The sequence below is a fragment of the Canis lupus genome, chromosome 8 (assembly GCF_048164855.1).
Source record: "Canis lupus baileyi chromosome 8, mCanLup2.hap1, whole genome shotgun sequence".
In the NCBI taxonomy this organism is placed as follows: domain Eukaryota; kingdom Metazoa; phylum Chordata; class Mammalia; order Carnivora; family Canidae; genus Canis; species Canis lupus.
The window spans coordinates 73,005,857-73,028,939 of NC_132845.1; the positions used below are offsets into that span (position 1 = coordinate 73,005,857).

At 43.9% G+C, this 23,083-nt stretch overlaps 1 long non-coding RNA gene across 4 annotated transcripts; it reads right to left on the minus strand.

Annotated features, from left to right (window-relative positions):
- Positions 1-16,884: 16,884 nt before the first annotated feature.
- On the minus strand, positions 16,885-23,045 carry LOC140637690 (uncharacterized). Of its 4 annotated transcripts, none has more exons than XR_012034750.1 (5): positions 22,873-23,045; positions 22,347-22,597; positions 18,752-18,872; positions 18,474-18,573; positions 16,885-17,472 (listed from the first exon to the last, which is right to left on the minus strand). It is a non-coding gene; the product is annotated as an uncharacterized lncRNA (long non-coding RNA). The 4 variants fall into 4 exon arrangements; XR_012034752.1 differs by having other exon boundaries at positions 16,885-17,072; positions 17,242-17,472; positions 22,347-23,045; XR_012034751.1 differs by adding an exon at positions 19,464-19,517 and having other exon boundaries at positions 22,347-23,045.
- Between the last annotated feature and the right edge of the window lie 38 nt (positions 23,046-23,083).

Sequence of the window (23,083 nt, forward strand, 5' to 3'; positions counted from 1 at the left end):
AGAGTTGATTTTAAATATTTTAAAAGTTAAATGAATATATGCATATGTATGCGCGCGCACACACACACACACACACACACACACACAAACACACACACCCCAAAACTCCACATTCTAAAATATCAGCTGCCTTTCTTTGGGGATTGAATTATTTCAGCCCATCCTATCAAATGTGGAAAAGAAGGTCTAACTGGGGGGCGCCTGGGTGGCCCAGTCAGTTGAGTGTCTGACTCTTGGTTTTGGCTCAGGTCATGATCTCAAGGTCGTGAGATCGAGCCCCGAGTTGGGCTCCACACTCAGCGTGGAGTCTGCTTGAGATTCTTGCTCCCTCTCCCTTTGCCCCTCCCCCTCTACTCTCTCTCAGATAAATAAATAAATCTTTTTTTAAAAGGTCTAATTGGCAATCATCTATCTATCTATCTATCTATATTAATTTAATAAAAAAGAGCAAAGTAATTAGTGGTTAGGTTATAAACACAGTGTGTTAAGGTCTCAGGGAGAACAAGCAGGACTCGCTCACCCAGCTCTGGAATTCAAAGGCCCCCCTGAAGGGGCACGGGACTGGCCAAGCCAGCAGACTGAATGGCCACATTGGGAGAGGCCAGCAACTCTGTAGTGATTTTTCAGTAGAGTCGCTGCAGAATGCAGATGTTTCGATGAAGATTTTCAGAACAATCCACGTGCTCTTGAGGCGAATCTTGGACTTACCTGTCTCCCTTATAACCTGAAAAGCAAGGCACGGGGGTTTGATTGAATTGCCTAGTAATTCTGTCATGAACTGCACTGCTTTTTTCTCCCTTGAACACATTACTGATGGTAACAAGGGAGTTATTTTCAATCAAAGCATGCTCCAACGAAAAAGATTTCTCCTAACATTGTGATCCCTTCCTCTGAAATCCATTTCAGATTGGCGGATAAAATGTGATTATATTTACACTTCCCTGACACAATTCAGGCAGCAAAATAACAGCCTGCCGGAGACATTTTTCTCCTTCATATTTAGATCTGTCAGTGCTGTAGTGGTGGGGGAACGGGGAGGGGTGCCAGAGGCAGCTGGGGTTGGCGATATGGTTTCGTTGGCTCACAAATAGAGACGTCCTGGGCACTGCGTGTCTATCTCTTTCTCCCTCGTCTCAGAGTTCCTTGAACACCATCCTGAATAGCGTTCAGAGTGATGATACAGCGTGCTAATCAATAGTGCTCTATGCAAATCAAATTTCTCATTTTTGCCTTGACACAGCCCATAAATTATTTCAACATAATACGTTAATTGGTTCACACTCATTAGGGGACGTACGATGTATGACTCACCAGTTTCCATGTAAGTCAGTTGCAATTTGTATTAAAAAAATCTAGGCTTCCAGATTGCGAGGTTAGAGTGGAGGATGGGACAGTGTAGAACAGGAGAGTCTTGAGGTGAGGGGAATCTTAATTCCTGTTCTCGACCTGCAGGGATTTACCGTATATAGTATTAGCCAACTCATTCAACTTCTTTGAGCCCAAGTGTCCTCATCTGTACAATGAGTGGGTTGATTTAGGGGGTAATCAGGATTTTATGTATGTGAACCCCCTGCCTATAGTCCCCAGAGTGGCAATGTCAAGCTTGTGTCCCAGTCTCCACACTCGGGCAAAAATGGACATTCCATTTCAACAAGATTATAAAGATCATCAGGGATCTCACAGACATCACTCACCCTGGACCCTTCCTGAGGAACCATGTTTCTAACTAAATGCAACACTGTCCCTCTTGAATCCAGAGAGGAAGGTGACCCTCCTCTTTCTCAGGTCTTCTCTGAGCTCTGGATCTGTGGTGGATATTGTGATCTAGGAATAAAGGCCTTCTTGGCTCCACAGCTGGGAGCGCTGCCAGCAGATAGCAGCAATTGGCTACCTTTGGGGATTCCCTTAGCAGCAGAGAGCAGAGCCCATAGCCCCTTCCTGGAACAGGCTGCATCCAGTGACAGATGGATATGGAGGAGTGAAAGCTGGGGCTTCTCACCTCAACCTGGGACAGCTCAGAAGGGTCATTCCATCTTGAGAAATCCCCAGAAGGTTGACCGAGACTTCCGCAGACACTACATCGAAGTTCAATGTCTTCCTCTGCCCAGTGTTGCTTCTCTCCCTCCCTTCCCAGAGCACTCACTAATAAACTTATTACCTGCTGAGCTCCATCTCAGGGGCTGCATCCAAAGGAGGCCAATCTGTACCGTGATAAAATGTGTTTCCTCTAGGACCGAAAATTTAGATATCTTCCATCAGCCATACAATGTGGATCCCAGACCCAAGTTCAGTAGCCAACCTTCGAAAACTAGGAGATATTTCACCAACCTACAGATTTCTTTGGAAAATGTTGGAGGTCTCTGAATGTTGAGACAAACACAGCAATAAGCTGAGGCTGAGTAGCCTTGTACCCCTGAGATGGGACCTATCTCTTCTCCCCTATTTGCTATGCCCCCTGCAATGCCCTATTGCTCTCCAGTGTGAAGCTGACTGCAATGATATTTTTGGTGCCAAGTTAGTGACTCCTTTTCTCACCTTCTTCCAGATTGGTAATTTCTCTTTTTATCTGCTGATGCTTGGACACATGGAGTCCAAAGTATCTTGAAAGCACCTATAGTTTGTAGTTTGGTGGACTCTTGCTGTGTCCTCTAGTAAGTATATCTACTTTGGGGGCTAGCCTACAGAAGCCAGAATTTCAGGAATAGAAAATACAAAGTCTCCCAGGGGCTCAGTGGTTGTGATGATAATTAGGAGCAAATTGGCTTCTACCCCATTGTTCCTAGACCCATACAGTCTTCTTATGGAACACAGTTATCAAATAAAGGTCTCTGATTTAATTGTGAATGTATATTTTTAAGGATACCTTCTATGCTTTCCAAGTATTCCTTTCAAGATGGTTGTTCAGCTGTGCATTTAGAAGTCTATTAAGCATTCTTTGAGGCCATTTCTTTCAGGATGGCATAGAATATCATATGACCGTGATAGACAGTATGCCCTTGCTCAAATCTTTACTATCAAGTGGGCCCCTGGCCGAATGCTATGTTGTGTAGGATTCTATCTATGAACCAGGCATTTGTAAGTTCTGTGGAAAAAAACAAAACAAAACCGAATTGCTTGTCTAGACACATAGCCCTATAAGGTGGAACTCCTGGCCCTTCATGGATGGAGGGGGCCTAATGTAGCTAGGTTGCTAACAATGGTCTGCTGGTCTCATTGAGGAAGATTTCTTTATTGGCAGTGGTATGCTGGGGTCAGCTTGTACCAGCTACCGGAAGTTACTTGTGTACATCTTTTCCAACTCTGTGTGAAGGGACATCATATTGGTAGCTTGAAATTTGCCATGGTAGAGTATTTATATCACTGAAATTGGAAAACACCACAAATGAGAGCCACTTATTAAACACTTCCCAGCATATCACTGCTTATCACTAAACTGCTATACACACTGCAGAATTAATTCTAACCCTCACCCCAACTAGGCATTTTTGTTGGCTTAAATCTAAATCAGTGAAGGTTTCTATTTCTACTTATAATGGGCATCTTCTCTTAGAACTATCATCTCACTGAAAGCAACTATGAATTTTTGATGAAATCCAGAAGCAAGCACATTTGAAATGTCTTTTTGATGGCATCAGTGCACAACCAAGGCAACCATGTCTTGAGAAACCATATGAACAGTGCTTTCCCTTGCTTAGGGAATTTGCTGAGTCCCAGCCTGGAGCCTATATGGCCATCAGGAAACATCAGACTAGAGCTTTTAGCACTATCATGGGGATGGGATAGAAATGAGAGTTCAGGGCTCCAAAGGCTTCCAGGATTTGAGAAATCAAAATCCTGGACAAAAGAGCCTACAGAGACATTCTGTGCCGCTTTTTTACCTCATGGTATTTGCTGAATCCAGAGTTGAGCTGGACAAAAAGCCGATAAATAAAGCAGAAAATGGAAACTTACGGCGGAGGTGGGGGGAATCTATAAGCAGAGCTTTTAGTCTCTTGAGGTGCTAGGAATACAAAATTGAACTTCAGAGAGAGCCAGGAAGTTGGCTAAACCTTCATGGGTGAATTTATTTGAGACCCATAAAAGGCTATGCTCCAGGAGTCAGTATGGACCAAAAATAGACAAGCCCATATGGAACCTTAAATCTAGTCCTGAATCATCTTGGCCCCTGAGTAGATGGAGATTGTCCCTGAGAGTCAGGAAAATTTTAAATTCTTTCTGGAAGAATATAAAATTATCCATTAGCCTACAATTTTTTATGCAACATGTCTGGCATTCAATAAAAAAATCATCATGCATGCCAGGAGACAGGAGCAGGTGTCCAAAAGCCAAGAGAAAAAGCAAAACAGAAGAAAGAAACAGACCTATAGGTGATATACATTTTAAGGTGAGGACATTGACTATGATGAATATGTTTAAGAAAACAGATAAGGTGGAAAATTTCAACAGGGAATTAGAACATATAAAAATAACCAATTAGAAATTCTAGAACAAAAAAATAGTAATGGCTAAAATTAAAAATTGATGACTTAATGGTGGATTTGACACAGCAGAGGAAGGAACTCACAGATTGGAAAGTAATATATACAAAAAAATACAAAGTGGTCACAAAGAGAAATAATACTGACAAGTAGAGAAAAGAACACATAGGGCATGTAAGGCATGATCTGTAGGCTAACATGCTTAGAATTAGATTCCTGGGAGGAGGAAAAGCTAGAATGAGACAGAAGCACTATTTTCAGCACATTGGCTAAAAAATTCCCCAAATTGACAAAGGGCACTAAGCCACACATTCAAAAAGCTTAACTGCTCCTTACAAGCATAAATACAAAGAATGTCTTACTAGGCACATCATAATAAAACTCCTGAAAACCATATTGAGACTCTTGAAAAAAGTCATTGACAAAAATACAGATTGCCTTCAAAGGCACAATAATAGTTTTTTAAAAGCTTAAGAGCTGGGTTTTTTTTCTACAGAAATAATGTAAACCAGAAAACAATAAAATGTGCCTATCAAGGTGCCCCTTCCAAAATTATTTCTAACCTAGAATTATATATCCAGTGAGAATATCCTTCAATAGCAAAAGTGATATAAAAACATTTTCAGACAAGCAAATATTGACAACATGTGTGCCCAGTAAAAGTTCACTAAAGAAAATTCTAGAAAGAGTTTCTTAGGCAGATATTAAATGATCCATATAGACGCATAATTATGTAGCAAATTGGTAAAAAACAAAAACAAAAACAAAAACAAAAAAAAAAAAAAAAAAACCAACCCTGGAAAGAGTATGTCAGAAGACTGAATATTTTGTATATCTCTTATATGTAGAATCTTCAAAAGCCAAATCCTGCAGAAACAGGGAATAGAATGGTGGTCACCAGAAGTTAGAGCAACTAGGGATATGTTATTAAAGGGAACAACACTGCACCTGGAAGATGAGTAAGTTCTGGAGATCTAATGCACAGCATAGTGATAATAGTCAACAATGCTGTACTACATAACTCACAACTGCTAAGAAGACACAGATCTTAAATGTGTTCACCACAAAGAGGAAGTAATAATTGCATGAGGTGTTGGAGATGCTGGCTAAAGCTGCAATGGTAATCATGTCACAACATATAAACATATGAAATCAATACTTTGTATACCTTAAACTTACATAGTGCTGTATGTCAATTCTATCTCACTTTCAAAAATACAATTGATACGAGCACAAGTTAAGATCAAATCCAGACCAATGGAATACCATACACATTAGTCACCTGATCTATGGTAAATATGCTACTGCAGAATTCCTTTTTATATATAAATGTTAATTTTTAATGTAATCTCTATGTCTAACGTGGGGCTCAAACTTATGGCCCCAAGACCAAGAGCTGCATGCGCTATCAACTGAGCCAGTCAGGTGCCCTGCCCAAATGACAAATGATGAAAAGTTGCTCAACACTACTGGTTGACGGGGAGAACTATGTTAGAACTATAAGATACCATGACAAACAAACAAATACAAAAGTAGCGTGGCTAAAGTTAAGAGGAAAAAGTTGGCCATGCTACACATTGGTAAGATTGTGGAGCGACTAGAATTTTCATAGTCTGCTGGTGAGAGCATGGTTTGGTACTAACCACTTTGGAAAACTTCCAATCACATATGGTGAAGAAGGTAGGGCAAAGGTGAAGGCAGAGGTGGCAGGAGGTTTAGTCGTGGCTCTTATTGTGTAGATGCCAAACTATTGGGACTAGGGAAACAGCCTCAAAGTCTTTCTCCCCTAGCTCAAACGTGGGGTTTGGTAAACTTCAGTAATTAATCTTACAAAGAAGCCTCCGATTTTCTGGGAATTACCGTTCTCCGTTTGAATCTTCTTATGCCAACTACAGACATATGACCTTCCAAGAGATCTTTTTAATATACTTTTCTTTCCACAAAAACATGAGATGGAATCTACTTGATACCAAAGCAGTGGCTAACTTAATTTTTATTTATTTATTGGTTTATTTTTAAATTTCTTTATTTCTAATGTATGTATGTATGTATGTATGTATGTATGTATTATTTTTTTAAGCAATGACTTACTTTAGCCAGTTCTGGCTGCTTCTCTAAGTACTGAGGTCCCGGGATGCCTGAGTAGCTCGACTGTTGAGTGTATGCCTTCAGCTCAGGTCATGATCCCAGGTCCTAGGATCGAGTCCCGCATCAGGTTCCCCACAGGGAGAACTACATAACTCACAATTGCTAAGAAGCAATTGGAATTAGACTAGCAGTTCCTAACCTGCCTGAACAAGGATACGTAAGATGATGGCCTCCCTACCTAAACCCATCATGATGTCTTTGGCTGTGGTTGCTGGTTTCTCCTTTTTGCCTGTGAGGATAGAGGTTCAACTCTGAATGTCAGCAGGATACCTAACAATCTTGTTAGCTCCACATTCCAGTGGCCCACACTGGACGGTGCTTCTGCAATAACCACCAGCTATTGTTGGTTGTTCCCTACATAGGCCCCAAAAGATGTTCCGTACCACAGGTAGGTACTTCTGAGCAGAAGATCGTGACAACCCCACTCAACTTCCTATAAATACATTCCTCGTGGACCCCCCCCTCCAAACTTGGCCATCCCACATTAAACTGAACTCACTATATCCCCAGATTTTGTGATTCGTGCTATCTGACTTAACAGGCTCACCACATTTGTGGCCTTCTCCTTCCAGGGTATTTCTGGTATGTGATATGATTCATGGAAAAACTAAAAAAATCTGTCAAACCAGTTGTTGGAATTCATGTGTACTTGTCTGACAGAAATTTAACATTTCAAAGGCTTTAGGGAAAATTGTGTCAGGACAAAGGATACTTAGAATAATAGATGTACAACATCTCTGTTCAGCGCAGCCTTCCTTGGTTATTAGATCTGTAAGTTGTTACTTAAAGATGCATTTTTCAGTTTGATTTTGTTTAAACATTGCCTCTGAAAATTACATTTCCAGAGGCCACAGGACAGTCCATACAACTTAAATAAATTGGGCATATTTGAATCGATAAATAAATGCATAAATAAATAGAGTGTCCACCCACTCCAGTCCCCTGTGCATGGAATATTCTTGGGGAAAGGTCTAAGAAAATCTTGAGAATTACCACAAGACAGCAGAAAAAATCCTTCTGGAGCAAGGTGAAGTGGGACACCCACCTACCCATGAGATGAGTCAAACACATCTCCAAGGTACGGGGCAGGGAATTTTGTGGTGGAGATTTTGAAATCCAATGGATAGATTAGTTATTTTTTTAAAGACTATTTTTAGAGCTATTTTAGGTTTACAGCAACATGGAGAGGAAGGCACAGAGATTTCCCATTTACTCCCAGCCTTCACCCATGCACAGCATCCCTCATTTGTCAACATCCACCTCTGAGTATTATCTTTGTGGTGATGGATGAGCCTACATGGATACATCACAGTCATCCAACGTCCCCAGTTTACTTTAACGTTCAATCCTGGCGTTGCACATTCTATGGGATTTGACAAAAGAATAAATGACATATAGGGACATGTGGGTGGTGCAGTCAGTTGATCAACTGATTCTTGATTTCAGCTCACTTTGCGATCTTGAGGTTGTGGGATGGAGCTCCTCATCCAGCTCTGTGCTCAGTGCAGAGTCTGCTTCAGATCTCTCTCCTCCTCCCTCCTACTCACTCTCTGTTGCAAATAAATAAATAACATCTTAAAGAAAAAAAATAAATGACACGCATCCACCATTTTGGTACCATACATAATAATTTCACTTCCCTAAAAATCCTCTGTGTTCTGCCTATTGATCTCCTCCTCCCCCCCTCCCACCTCCTGCATTCCATTGGTAATTTTACTGTTTATGTAGTTTTGCCTTGTCCAGAATGTGATATGGTCAGAGTCATATAGCATGTAGCCTTTTCAGCCTGGCTTCTTTCCCTTAGTAATATGCATTTAAGTTTCCTTCATGACTTTTCATGGCTCAACAGCTCATTTCTTTTTCTGGGGAATAATATTGCCTCTTGTGGATGTGCCACAGTTTATTTATCCATTCACCTGCTGAAGGACATCATGGCTGCTTCCAAGTTTTGACAATTATGGGTAAAGCTGCTATAAACATCTGTGTTCAGGCTTTTGTGTGGACAGTTTTCAGCTCCTTTGGGTAAATACCACAGAGTGTAATAGTTCAATCATGTAGTAGGACTATTTTTCGCTTGTAAGAAACTGCCAAACTGTCTTCCAAAGTGGCTGTTCCATTTTGCATCCCCACCAGCATTGAATGAGAGTTCCTGTTGTTCTCCACTCTCACCAGCATTTGGTGCTGTTATTGCTTTGGATTTGGGCTAATAGACGTGTAGGGCTTTCCCATTGTTGTTTTAATTTGTAGCTTCCTGACAGCATATGATGTGGAGCATATTTTCATATGCTTATTTGTCAGATGCATATCTGTCACCCTCTTTGGCCTATTATTTAATTGAGTTGTTTCTTTATTGTTGAATTTTAAGTGTTCTTTGTATATTTTGGGCACCAGGCTTTTTTTTTTTTTTTTTTTTTGGCACCAGGCTTTTAGCAGATGTTATCTTTTGCAAATATTTTCTCCCAGCCTGTGCCTTGTTTTCTTGTTCTCTTAAGCATGTTATTTTCTTGAGTTGATGGGTACAAGTCAATGGGGTTTGTGCATGATTAATTTCATGAAAAATTATAAGTTAAAAAAAAAACCATCAAGTCTTTGAGCACTTGTTTACTAGAGAGACTGGAGACCATAGTGGTTAAGGTTAAGTTTATGTTTGTGCAGCTTGAGCTGGGAATGGGAGCCAGCGACTGCTCTGCGTCAGGCTGCTTGAACTCCAATCCCAGTTATACCACTTAATTGCGAGCAATCTGGGACAAACTACATAACCTTCTCTGCCATAGGTTCCTAACCTGTCAAATAGAAATAATTATATGGTAAGCATATTGAGAGGATACAAAGATGTGTTTGACTAGATGCAAAGCACTAAGAACACTGCTAGCACTTAGAAAGTGCTCAGTCAATGCTGGTCACTATTATTATACACCCATTCCCACTGGGGTATTTTTGAGGATGCAGGAGAAAAAGACATTCCTACTCAGGGCCATCATATTATTACATTGCAAAAGAAGATTAAAATGCAAGATAATAGAAGCAAAGAGTAAAAGTGAGCATAGGCCATTTTTGAAAACATTCCACGTCACCTAAAGTCAAGCAAAATGTCGGGAACATAGTGGTTTCTGAATACATGTTTCATTCTTCCATTTATTACTCAACATAAAGGCTTACCTTCGTGGTAGGTAAGGTAGAGACATCGAGAATGAAACCGTCTAAGATGATTTAATGAAAGAAAGTGGGATGGGCCCAAATCCCAAAGGATTCAGCCAGATTTGGATTAGTAAGGGAAGAGGAGAAAAGCATAGCAGATTGATGAATAGTAGAAAGGGAGGACTGTATTCACCAGACATGGGTAGCCTGGCAGCAGAGGAAATTAGACAGGAAGCGAAGGGCCATATTACTTGAATATGAATGACGTCAGCTGCCAATTTCCAAACCAGATTTTGCATGTAGGAATAACTGCTTATAAGAATCAATTACTAGGCTTCACCTCCCCTTAAATCTGCTTGCTGAGCAGCTGCTTTCAGAATAACCAGGTGGTTGTTGAATTAAATGGTTGGGTTCACCTGGGCATTCAAGATCGCATTCACCCACCCACCGCCATGTAACTTAGTTCTCCTTCCTGGGACATCTGTTAAATCTAGTATTTCACTCTTGGGGCAAATGCAGCAAAAAGGTGATTTGAGATTCTCTTCACTTACCCAGCCTCCGAGGCCCTCTGAGAAGCTTCAGGCAAAGTGTTTAAATGTTGAACCGCCCCCCTACCCTGCCTCCCCCCCCCCCCCGCTGTCCAACTAAATGTTTATTGGTTAAAATTGAATTCAATATACAAGGCATCTGAAAACTGGAGGCAACCATGATGTTCTCCTACAGGAGAAGAGAGAAACCCTGGTACACCTGTACAATAAAGTACCATTCAGAATCAATAGGAACAAGCTAGCAAGTCATAAAAAGACATGATGCAGGGGCAGACCGGGTAGCTCAGCAGTTTAGTGCCGCCTTCTGCCCAGGGCATGATCCTGGATTCTGGAGTCGCTGGATTGAGTCTCGCATCAGGCTCCCTGCATGGAGCCTGCTTCTCCCTCTGCCTGTGTCTCTGCCTCTCTCTTTCTCTGTGTCTCTCATGAATAAATAAAATCTTAAAAAGAAAAAAAGACACGGGGCATCTTAAGTGCATATTGTTAAGTGAAAGAAGCCATCTGAAAAGGCTGCATATGAATGACTTCATCTATATGATGTTCTAGAAAAGATGAAACTACAGAGATTGCAAATGCATCAGGGGCTGCTAGGGGGTTCCGGGGAAGGAAGGAGAGGCTGAAGAGATGAGGCATGTGGGATTTTTGAAGATGGTGAAAGTAGTCTATGTGCTGCTGTAAGGGTGGCTACATGATGCTCAGGAGATATTTGTTAAAACTCACAGAACTTTATGACTTACAGAGTGAACCTTAATGTATGTAAATGAAAGGAGTCATGTAGGAATTCTGGAGCTCCCAGGATGGCGTAAAGAATGTGGCAGCAAAATGTCTAGGTAAATTACAAATGTATGAGGAAAAATCCTGATAAAGGGGATAGGGAGGAAGGGTGCTGACCCAAGTACATTTGAAAGAGTAGACATAATGCCCAGCCTTTAGCGATTCCGTGGGGGTGGCCCAGATGCTGAGCAGAATGTAGGTCCACCCACTCCCCAGCACCTTTAGGAAGACTTTGCAGCTCCCTGGAAAGGAGCCTAGCCTTATAAGTTTGCCAATTAACCTTGGTGCCCTGGGTCCTTTGCCAGATAGTAGGCCTATCTTAAGTGTCATAAGGGTGCAAACTGAGGACAGTTGTCCGGACAGGTTTCGGTTATGGAGAAATCCCTAAACTATGCAGGAGTCCTGGGATTTCTCCCTGTGGCCCCACAATATCTTAGGGTGGCAAATCAAGGCAGAATTCAGCAGAAGTCCCTGGCATCCAAGTGTAAGCGTGTTAATTAGCCCGTGGTGCCTTTCCAGGCCATGCATGCCATTCTATGAATTCAGTTAGTAAGCCAAAAGCAGTGAAGTCACACGTCATCACGTCTGTCACCGAGCTACCAATTATTTTGAAACTTACCTGGGATTTGTTCTAATCATGTATGGTAAGATGACAGACATGCAGACAACTGCCTTGAGAATAGAGTTTATTATCTATGATTCCCGGGGGTGGGGCATGCCTCTCTTCTGTGGGGGCCAGATGAGGAAGCCCCAGGGTCAGTCAGGAGCAGAAAGAGGGAGAGGAAATGGTAGACAAGAGTCTTTATTCTGGGGTGGTGGGAAGTTGTTAGCCCTGGATGTCCTCTGTGGGGCGGGAAGCAAAATGCAGATGTTGGGGTTTGCCATTGGAAGGGTTGGAATGTGATTTCTGTGTGCTCAGGCACCACACCTCAGAGATGGAAGGGACATAAACAATTTTGACTCATGACTTCAAGATGTCAAATTATCAGTTCTGGGTGATCAAGGTTGATTATCACAATGGGATCCTGAAGCAAAATAAGGGTGGGGGGGCATTAGGTAAGAAGTAAGGATATCTGAATAAAGCATGGAATTTAGGTAAACGCAATGAAGCAATTCATTCATGAGTTGTGACAAATGTACCACTCTGACGAAGGGTGTTAAGTCTGGGGGAAATTGGGTATGAAGTATATGGGAACTCTCTGTGCTATCTTTATAACTTTCCTGCAAATCTGCAACTTTTCCAAAGCAAAAGTTTATTTCATAAAACCAACTTTGAGAATAATGTGTACATTTTAGTTCTCTCTTTTAAGCTTCTTTTTTTCCCCCCACCTTAGGTATGTGTACTTCCACAGGAAGACAGAAAGAAGAGTTGGTACTCATCCTCTCTCAACGTTTGTTAATTCATTTTTCAAGTGCTTATTGAGCACCTGGCTGTTTCTGGCCCAGTGCTGGGGCCAGATCAAAAGAAAAAAAAATGCTAGCCCTGCTCTGAAGAAGGACTAGCCCAGTTCAGTGGACACTGTAGATGTAAAATCACCAAAGTGCCACACACTGTGACAAGTACAGTGCCAGGATTGTACGCAAGATGCCATGAGATACTTGAGAAGTGTTTGGAGGACCTGGGGAGAACTTCTCAGCAGAGCCAACATTTAAAGACATCTTGAAGGGTAAGGAGCAATCTGAGAAGATGCAGAGGAGAATTTGCATGAGAACACGTCTAAAGGCAAAGACACAAAGGCAGAAAGTCATGGTGTTTGGGCAGGACATGGAGCCATGGTCAGGAGTGGTAGGAGATGCATCTGGAAAGGAGTATTAGGGCTCTAGCTATTAGGAAACAATAAACATTTGCTGATTAACAGAATGAATAAGTGACCAGAAGCTGAAAGGTCCCCTGTGATTTCTAGAATTTAGATTTTACTGTCTAGGCAACAGAGAGCCACCTCAGGTTTCCAGAGGGGGCATAACCTGACATGTTGGTGCTCTTGCCACTTCAAGTATGGCTCATGGACCACATGGTTCATGCAGCATCAGCATGATGTGAATGTTTGCAAGAGCCAGAGAATCTGAGGTCAGACTCCAGAATCAGAATCCTCATTTCATCAAGAACCCTGGGGTTGGGAGCGCCTGGGGGTGGCTCAGTGGATGAGCGCCTGCCTTCAGCTCAGGGTGTGATCCTGGAGTCCCGGGATCAAATCTCGCATGGGGTTCCCCGCAAAGAGCCTGCTTCTCCCTTGTGTCTCTCATGAATAAATAAATAAAATCTTAAAAAAAAAGAACCCTGGGGGTGATTCGTTTCCATGTTTAGATTCCAGGAGAGCTGCTTTAGAAAGATCACTTTGTTAATAGAGGGGGGATAAATAGTCTGGTTTTGTTGTGTTGTGTTGTATTTTGCTCCACACCAAAAGAGAAAGAAAGAGAGGGAAGGAGGGAGGGAGGGAGGGAAAGAAGGAAGAAACAGTAACACACATAAAAGATGTGAACCAGCACTGTTCTCCCTGTTTTCTTCCACTTAAGTCCTGACTTGTGAAAGAAGCAATGTCTCTGATCCCTTGGGCAGCCTTTGAAAGGGCTACTTGGCAATTGGGGAGGGAGCAGGACCGGCTGGACCACTGGTGGCAGAGCGACCAGGGCAACCATGGAACCCTCATTCCCTCTGCAAACAGAGGAAACAGGCACCGCATTCCCAGGAAAGTGGCTGCTGGGATTGCAGCTGAGGGCAATCCAAGGCTCAGCGGGCTTCCAGGATTCACACTTGTTTTGTGTGGCCAGAACAGACGATGGGACGGCAGGGTAAAAATGTCCCCGGCTCTTACTGGTGCACTGCTGTGTAAAACCCATCCCGCGCTTCTGTCCCCAGCTGCGCACTTGCCCAGGGCAGCCCAAATCTGGATTCGTGCAGAGAAAAAAAATGGGAATGTCCCACTCTGCGCAGGTACGGGCTGCTGCATGGAGTGATGCAGCTCCACCACCTCATCTGTCTACATCGCCTGTGCTGCTAGGCCGTCCTCCTCCCAGGGACACTCACGGTGGTCTATTTGCATTTACCCACAAAGGCTGAATTTCCTTCTGATGAGCTATACAGGATAATGGTATCCTTATGTCTCAGGCTTTTATTTGGGCTGAAAGACCCAACAGAGCCTGATTAGAGCCCTAGGGCCAGTGATTATGTTGGGGGAATAGAGGCAGGGCTGGATTTGGGGTTTTGTTCTCTCCCTCCTCTCACCATTGAGAACAGAGCGCATTCTCCGATAAAGCCTGGCGGCTGCTCCCCTGCTCTGTGCCAGCCATGCTCACACAGCGTTTTCCCTTGAAGCTCCTCACAAGCACACTGGAAGGCCAGCCACTTGTTCCTAGTTTACAGACTGGGACATTGATCCTAGCAGCAGGGCTGGGATTTTGCCCAAGTCCGTGTTTTTTCCCCTGCATCGCTAGTGACAATATTCATTCGAGGTCGAAATCCTTTCACAGCCACCATCCTGGTTCCCTGGAGCAGTATGCTCTGGAACAATCCCCCACCCGGGAGAGTGCCAAGTCTTTCATACTAACACCGATAGCTTACCGTTGCTAGAGCTTTGGGCTTTCTGAACTGTTCATCCCATCTTCTCTCATTTGTGCTCAAGAGCATAAGACCTGCAGGCCTGGAGTAGCATTTCCAACTGTTCCCGGAAAGGGACTGAGCCCTGCACAAGCAACAGCATGGCTTAGCGGGAAGCTTCCTGGGAGAATGGAGGGGCGTTGAGGCACCTTACCTCCCCACCTGTGTGCACAGGCTCCGGCCTTCTCCCAGCAGAAACTGGGATGTGAAGTTTGGGATTGATGGGATGGAATTGGAAGGCTGTGACTGTTGCCTTAGAAAATTTGAAAAAAAAAAAAACATTTTGAAAATGGCTAAGAGAAGGAAGCAGCAGCCTTGGTGTGTGTGTGTGTGTGTGTGTACATGTGTGTGTGTGTGTACATGTGCGTGCCTGTGTGTGTGTGTGTGTGTGTGTGTTTTCCAGAAGGCTGTGAGAAGGAGAGAATCCAGCCTCTGAATAGGTCTCTGGCAAATCTGAGTCACCCCACTAGCTCAGGCAGATGCAGTTAAATATGGAGACAGGAGCCCTGAGCTGCACATCTCATGAGAACCAGAATGGCCAACAAAGTGACCAGCTCCCCAAGGTGCCACTTGCCTAAAGATGTCATGGGCTTTGTGTGCACAGAGTGAGAAAAGTCCATGGGGATTATGATCTTCCAAGACTGAGATTCTCAAATCAATTGGGAAGCAGCTCCCTGCCCTCCCTTGCTCCCCTGGGCCACATGATAAAGGTACAAGGTGTGCAACACAGACCTGAGCGGACAGTTGGTTGGTAGCAAGGTGGAAGCATTGGGGCTGGTGTCACGCTTACCATCTTTGAGCGTCATCTTAAGGGAATCCAGCTGAGATCCTGAAGAGAGTGACTGCCAGGATCTGGCAACCTCGGTGCCACAAGAAACTGAGTAAACAGAACCATTGAGGGCTGAGGACTACAAGGAGATGTGTCACATAGTCATAGGGAGGGCCACACTCCATCCCAGTGTGGCTAGCTGGCCTGGAGGAGCTGCCGGAAGCATGTGGAAGTGACATCCACTCAGCCTCCATGGCGTTGGCAGTCCCTGTGTGACCCATGGGCAAGGATGGGAGGGGGAAGAGGCGGGGTGGCACGGTCCAGCTGCGACACCAGAGCCATTAACAGGCCAGGAGGAAGATGGAGTCCAGCCAAGCAGCTGTAGCTGGAGAACTTCAATGACTCCCAGGATGGGGGGAGGGGGGTTTTCTGAGATGATGCCTGAGGGACCCTACCCACAGGACACCCCAGTTCTTCTCTCTACTTGATTTTATCTTATTCAACCTTTAAAACCCAGCTCCAAGGACACTCCCTGAAGTGTTCTGTTCTAGAAATGGGTCATCCTCCTCCGAACTCCTGGAGCTCCCAAAGCTCTTAACCTTTATTACACACGTTATTTTCCATCTTGTACTTGGGCTGGCTGTGGTCCATTTGCCCCAATTAATTTTTCTAGACCATAGCCACCTGTCCTGTGTTCCTCTGTCCTCTTTACATCCAACATCTCCTTTGAGATCAAGAGACCTCCTCTCCCGAGTCCTCCCTGCAACCCAGGCAGAGTGCTTCACACATCACGGATGGGGTGATTTTATTTTGAAAGAGTGACTGCATGCCTAATGAAGAAGGCAAGAGGGAGCCCAGATCGGGGAGGGAGACAGGGTGCTTTTGAGTCCTTTGGGAAAGGAATCGCTGTGGCTTTGGCTGCACTGCAGCCTCGTTTTCCCAGGAGGGGTTAAGTCTTGCTCACAGTGGGTGAGCCAAGAGATGGAGGGAAGGAGACAGCCAGTGCAGGAACATGAGTCCCTCAGTTCCAAGGGACAAAATGCCCTTGACAGGGGCAGCCTGTGCTGGGGGCCCCGCCCTGGGGATGTGTTATCCCAGCTGCCTTCCCAGGAATTAGAGGCAGAGAAGGCATGGAAAGACTCATGGTGGAGGCTGGTGGGTGAAGGGACAGGAAGCAGGGATGCGGGTGGGGGCGGAGAGGACACCTGGGCTGACTAATTAAAGCCTTTGGTAGCTGGCCCCCACCAGCTCAAGCAGATTATCACTGCTGACTCAGCTCCCTGCCAAGGCCAGAGGCACACTCCCTTTTTTCCTGCTTGATTTGCCTAATGGAAGCTGACAGTGAAGTTCAACCCTGATTGTCAGATTTCAGTAGGAACCTCAAGGGGGGAGAGGAAGGCAGACATTTGAGGAATAAAAATAGCTCACATAATGAGATCCTTTATTTAGCTGAACCACTTTTTAATGACTCACCTCTCCCTCCCTCTTCTCTCTTTCTCTCTCTCTCTCTCTCTCACACACACACATGCACACACATAGTTGTCCACACAAATGTCTGATTTTCAAGTAGAGCTTGCCTAGAGCCCATAGGAAAGAGGCTGTCCGTCCCGGACCGTCGGGGTCTGCAAAAGGGGATGTGATCTCATGGCGGAGCAGGGAGACATTTGTCCACACCCCTCCGACCAGCCTTCCTTTTAGTGATCCATTTTCCAATAGGTGACCTAAGAAATTGGTCTGGCCAGCAAAACCCAATGTGTGGGCTGGCACTCACGGCCTTGGCTGCTTCCTTACCCGTCTGTGCTCTGGTTCTCAGCTGAGGTCTGGAAGGTCTAGTTAACTTCTCAAAATCTGAGCTCCTCCTCATCACAATCAGGCTGACCTCTCGTGCAGAGGAACAAAATGGCACAGGGAAACTTCTAGACACCACCTGTCACACCGCATCTGGCAAGAACGTCAGCGCCTTCTCTCCTCTGACGGGCAGTCTTCTGTGACTTTTATAGGAAGTCACTCAGTAATTGTAAGCTTGGGATTAAAAACAGGAAGCTCTAAAACAGGAAGCTGGGTTTTCATAATGGGAGGTTCTGGGCCACCTGGGTGGCTCAGTGGTTGATCATCTGCCTTTGGCTCGGTCGTGATCCTGGGGTCCGGAATCGAGTCCCGCATCGGTCTCCCCTCAGGGAGCCTGCTTCTCCCCTTGCCTGTGTCTCTGCCTCTCTCTCTCTCTCTCTGTGTCTCTCATGAATAAATAAATGAAATCTTTAAAAGGGGCGCAGTCCCGAGGGTTTGTGAGGGCCGGGCTCCTTTCTGAACACTTCATGCACACAAACTCAGGGAAGCCTCCCCACTCTTGCCCCCCATTTTACAGATGAGGCAGCTGAGGCACAGGATAGTGAAATTTCTTGCCCAAAGTCACCATGGCATTCATCCGTGGTGAACCTAGACTTTGTGAAAGAACTGAAGAAATTGCGAAGGCTCCATAAATATAAGACGTTAGTATCCTGGGTCACATGTGTGTAAAGATTCTTTCATAAGGAGCTAATAACAAATGACAAGAGCAAAATTCTGTGTGGGAGGGACATGGGCCCAGATCCTTAGGCCTCATTGTGCTTTGTCCCCTATATGCCTCCCTCACCCCATGCTGACCAGGAGATGCTGAAGGTCACTCTGCAGTGACCCCCTTGTCCTGAAGGTCCAGCTAAACACAAACCTTCCCACACTAGCTAATGTCTCCAGAACAGGCTTCTAGAGAGCAAGTCTGGATCTACTGCCTGAAGCCAACCCTGCCTCAGGTATCGCTGAACCCTGAGGGGAAAGGCAAGCCAGAAGGTCACTCTAGGAAATTTAAAAATTGACTTGTGGAGTGTTTTTCTGAGTGGTCTTTCCCCCCGTTTGGATATAGACCACACTTTCTGCTCCTCATCTATCAAAATATCTACTGAGAGTTAGTTGCCATTTTTCATGGTGATGCTTTGCCCCCATTTGTCAACATTTCCACCCCGTCTCTGGTTTCACAGAGGACTCACCTGAGGCACAGAGAATTGATGTAAGTTGCCCAGGATAGAGGCAGCCAAGGAAGGCCTGGTGTCCAAAGCCTGAACTCTGTTCACTGTAAAATGCTCCCTCCTTATGTGGTCAACATAGAATACGAGGCATAATGAGGCAGGGAGGAACAAAAGAAGAAAACCCAGTTAGTGACCCCAGGACCTTGGAACTTACTGTTCTGCGTTGACTCCTATATTTTTTAACATGCCCATGTGAGGGAGCCACACAAACCACCACCCCAGATGCCTGTATTTCTCACCTCATACATTTTCCTTAAATTTATCTTCGTGTCTCCACCATAGGAGAATCTTCCGTTTGATTCTGAGGATTCTGCACAGCAACTCAGCCCTGGCCAGCCTGCCCACCTCTCCCTTCCGCTCCTGCAAAAGAATGATCTTCATATACATTCACGTTTGTTGTTGAGCAACAGTCTATAAACCTATGCTCTGCTCATTGCCACGCAAAGCAACAAAATCACGCACTTTTTAAGGTTCTCTGTGCAGCTATTCAAATTAATGTCTAGGGGCACCTGGGTGGCTCATTGGTTAAGGATCTGCCTTTGGCTTAAGGCATGATCCCAGGGTCCTGGGATCGAGTTCCGCCTCGGGCTCCCTGCATGGAGCCTGCTTCTCCCTCTGCCTGTGTCTCTGCCCCTCTCTCTGTGTCTCTCATGAATAAATAAATAAATAAAATCTTTAAAAAATAATTAATTAATATTTAACTACTTTTACAAGGCAGGCATGATTTTTATCAATCCCCAGCTTCCCATCGTTGGTGAACTGTTAATTTGGAACATATGACCAAATAATAACATCCATTGAAGGATTCCCCAACTTTTGCTCACTTCATTTTCCATCTGCTCCATGACCAAGTGACTAGAAAAGTGGCCATCAGGAGGCTGGTGACAAGACAGAAACAGCAAGAGAAATCTGCAATCAATAAAACAAGTGGGACTCCTATCAGCTCCTCACCTGCTTGGCTCATTCACTTCTGATCAACACCTGCCACGGGCTTCTGCTCTCTCCCTGTCAGGGGGACAGACTGACCATCACCAACTCTGCCCATGAGACCCCAGATGAATCCAAATGAAATAAAAAGCATGCCCACCCAAACCGAGGGAAGGGGCATGGGAGTGGGTTACTGTCGTTAGTGGTTGAGAGATCTCAAGACAGTGAAAAAAGATGAAAGCCACATAAAGTGTATTGTTGGGTAAAACAGGAATCTTAGCTCAGAATATCTAAAGAGATGCAGGGGTGCAGAAGTTGGCCTTCTGAGAAGAGCTCAGAATAGACTCCGGACTAGAAGGGGAATAGAGGCTGACAGAGGGAGGAGAAACAGAAGCAAAGAACTTAATTGAACATTTCCTTGTCCTCAGAATGGATATGCCATGAACCCTTCCCTCTATGCTTATACTTAGGGAATGGAAATGAGGGAAGTTCTAGGATGGAATCCAGGAAGCACCTGGATTGAGTTTGAAAAGAGAGTTTGGGAGGATCCAGGGAGAGAAACTGGGTGCTCTAATAGGTGGAATCGTTGACAGATGGGATAATTTCGAGGATTTGGGTGAGACATAATATTGTTTTATCAATAGATAAGAGAGAAGGAGGGAGGAAGGGAGAAAGGGGGGAAGGAAATAAAGGAAGAAGGAAGGGAGGGAGGGGGGTGGAGGGAAGGGGGTGTTCCAAGTGGCGGAAAGAAACTCAGCATCCAAATATAAAGTGAAGTAAAATGTGAATGTTTCTGAGTCATTAATAGAGTTTTCAAAAAAAAGGAGAGAGAAATTCTACTTCATCTACATGTTTGAAACCTTTTCCCTGGAGTGGGCATTATGCTCAAGAAGGAAATGTAGTCCTAGTATACAGAAGTGCTTTGCAGACCAGAAACTTTATATAGTTAGGTTAGGGTGAATTGTTTTTCAAGTTTTAGAATTAGTCTGTAGAAAAAGTAAACAAGTCCTCATTTGGGTTATGGAACACCATGATTGTGTTTTTATCTTGATCACATAAAAGTGATATTGTTGGAGAGTGGTCGGAGAACAGAGTTAGGGATGGAGGAAGAAGAGGCCAGAAGGCCAAACTGACGAAAAGGATCCACTCTGATGGCCTAAAGTCAGGCATCTGCTAAAGTCTATGCAAGAAGAATTAGAGGTTTAAATATAGTATTTGGGGGCACCTGGGTGGCTCAGTGGTTGAGCATCTATCTGCCTTTGGCTCAGGGTGTGATCCGGGGATCCTGGGATCAAGTCCTGCATTGGGCTCCCCTCGGAGCCTGCTTCTCCTCCTGCCTGTGTCTCTGTCTCTCTCTGTCTGTGTCTCTCATGAATAAATAAATAAATAAAATCTTTAAAAAATAAGCAAATAAGTATAGTACTTAAAATTGTCAGCAGAACGGTGAGGAAAAAAATCCAAATCATAAATATCAAATGTCAGGACTGAAGAGGTTCCTACTGTATTCCACAAGGAGTAAATAGAGTGATCCTGGAGGGAGAGGGAGGCAGAGCAAGTGACCAACACGGTTTTCTTTTACATTATCAGGTCAGTGTATCTGCTTTACCATCGACAAATTAGGAAATGTTGCTATAAGCGCTTTATCTGGAGGAGAAACAAAACCAAGGGAAGTTGAAAGTTCTAGCTTCTGTGGTTAAGAATGGGAATCAGAAGACCATTTCCCTTCTGTTCAAGAATTTTTGAACTATTTGTTTTCTTCCCCCATATACATCTAATATTGTGATTAAAACTTAAATGAAAAAAATTAGATCATTCTAGCAAATGAAAAAAAAAATTGAAGAACTATCATTCTCCCCTGGGAAATTGTGACTCACCTCAGGATAACAGATTTATTTGCTTCAGACCAAATGTGAGAATCTTAAATTTTGCACATGACTGGAATTTTTGTAAATTCAGGAAAACGCAGCTGTGACTCTCATGCTTTACTTCTAGCTTCTGTCTCACTGTATGTATGAGTTGCATGCTTTCCTGAAGACCTCCTAATCAAAGGTCTAAGGCACCATGAAGTTAGCTTATCAATAACCCTTCATCTCATCTCCCTCATAAAGCTTATCCAGAGCCCATTGCTTAAGATAAATGTCTTTTCTTTTCTTTTCTTTTGAAACATTGGCAGGGGGAGAAGCAGGCTCCTTGCAGGGAAAACCCTCCCCCCCCAATGCTGGACTAGATCCTAAGGACCCCAGGATCACGACCTGAGCCCAAGGCAGATGCTCAACCACTGAGCCACCCAGGTCCCCAAGAAATTCATTTTCTTGTTTCTGTTCTCTTTCCATGTGTGTTACAGACCTTCAGATAGCATATCAGTTCACCTCATCCAAAGACTTCCCATTCCACCTATCGATTCTGCTCTTTCGTGCTCCCTGCAACTGTCTGCTCCTGACCATTATCTGCCTCATCATTGGCAGGTTCATCTTGTATTCACTGTCTTACTTTTACTTCTTCTGGGACCTGTCAGGTAGTGTCCTTTGAAACTACATTGATGGCAAGGAAGGAAACCAGCTGGGAACTCAAGTAAAAGTTTACCCCTTGCTAGTAGTTGATTGTATGGGAAAAGAATATACATGATCCAGAGAACCAGCATCTATTGAACACTCTCAATACTATGGTAGGTGTTCCATAGGAATGATCCACTAAATTCCCACAAGCAACTCATGATAAAGGAATTGTTTCTTCTCTATTACAGATAAGAAACAACTTCATTAAAAGTTAGGCACCTGTCTTGGCCATACTGTTACTATGGGGGAGTGCCAAGTTTGACCTTAGGTCTATCTGGCTTCCCATGTCTTTTAAAAATATAAATCTGATAGTAATTTCATTGTGGCTGGCTTTCCACATAAGACAACTTACAGTGAATAATAAAATGGGGATCAATATAGCTGTATTCCAACCAGCTGGCTTCTAGGCAGTCGAGAACTTGGAGTTGGTGCCATACGTTGGCATCAGGAAACAATCAGCAGGATTGAGGATCCAGGGATATTGGCTTTCATCTAGGCCCTAAGACCAAATAGCTCTTTGGACTTCAATTTTCTCATTTATAAAATAAATCATTTTTACTGGATGATCATTAAGCTCTCCTCTGACACTGTCGAATCTGTATACTTGAAAGAAATAAGGCTCATTAAAGTTATTGTCTAATTCAGATATCTTGCAAATCACTGTGGTGAATGAGGTGGAAAAATGGATTTTTAAGGTTAAATAGTAAGATAATAATTGAACTAAAAATAAAATCCTCACATTCTAACATTTAACTTGTTACTGCATGGAATGGAGTTAAAGTACTATAGTGTATTTGTCAGCTCTGGGCTGCCATGACAAAAAAAAAAAAAAAAACACAGACTGCATGCTGTAAGCAACAGAAATATATTTCTCATACTTCTGGAAGTTGAGAGAGCTAAGAGCAAGGTGCCAACAAGGTAAATTGTAGGTGACCACTATCTCCCCATGTGCTCATGTAACCTCTTTTTTTTTTTTGTATGTGTGCAAAGAGAAACAGAGAGAGACAGAGCCAGGGAGAGAGAGGGAAGAAAGGGAGAAGGGAGAGGAAGAGAGAGAATGTTATCAGTGTTCTTTTCTTACTGTGACAC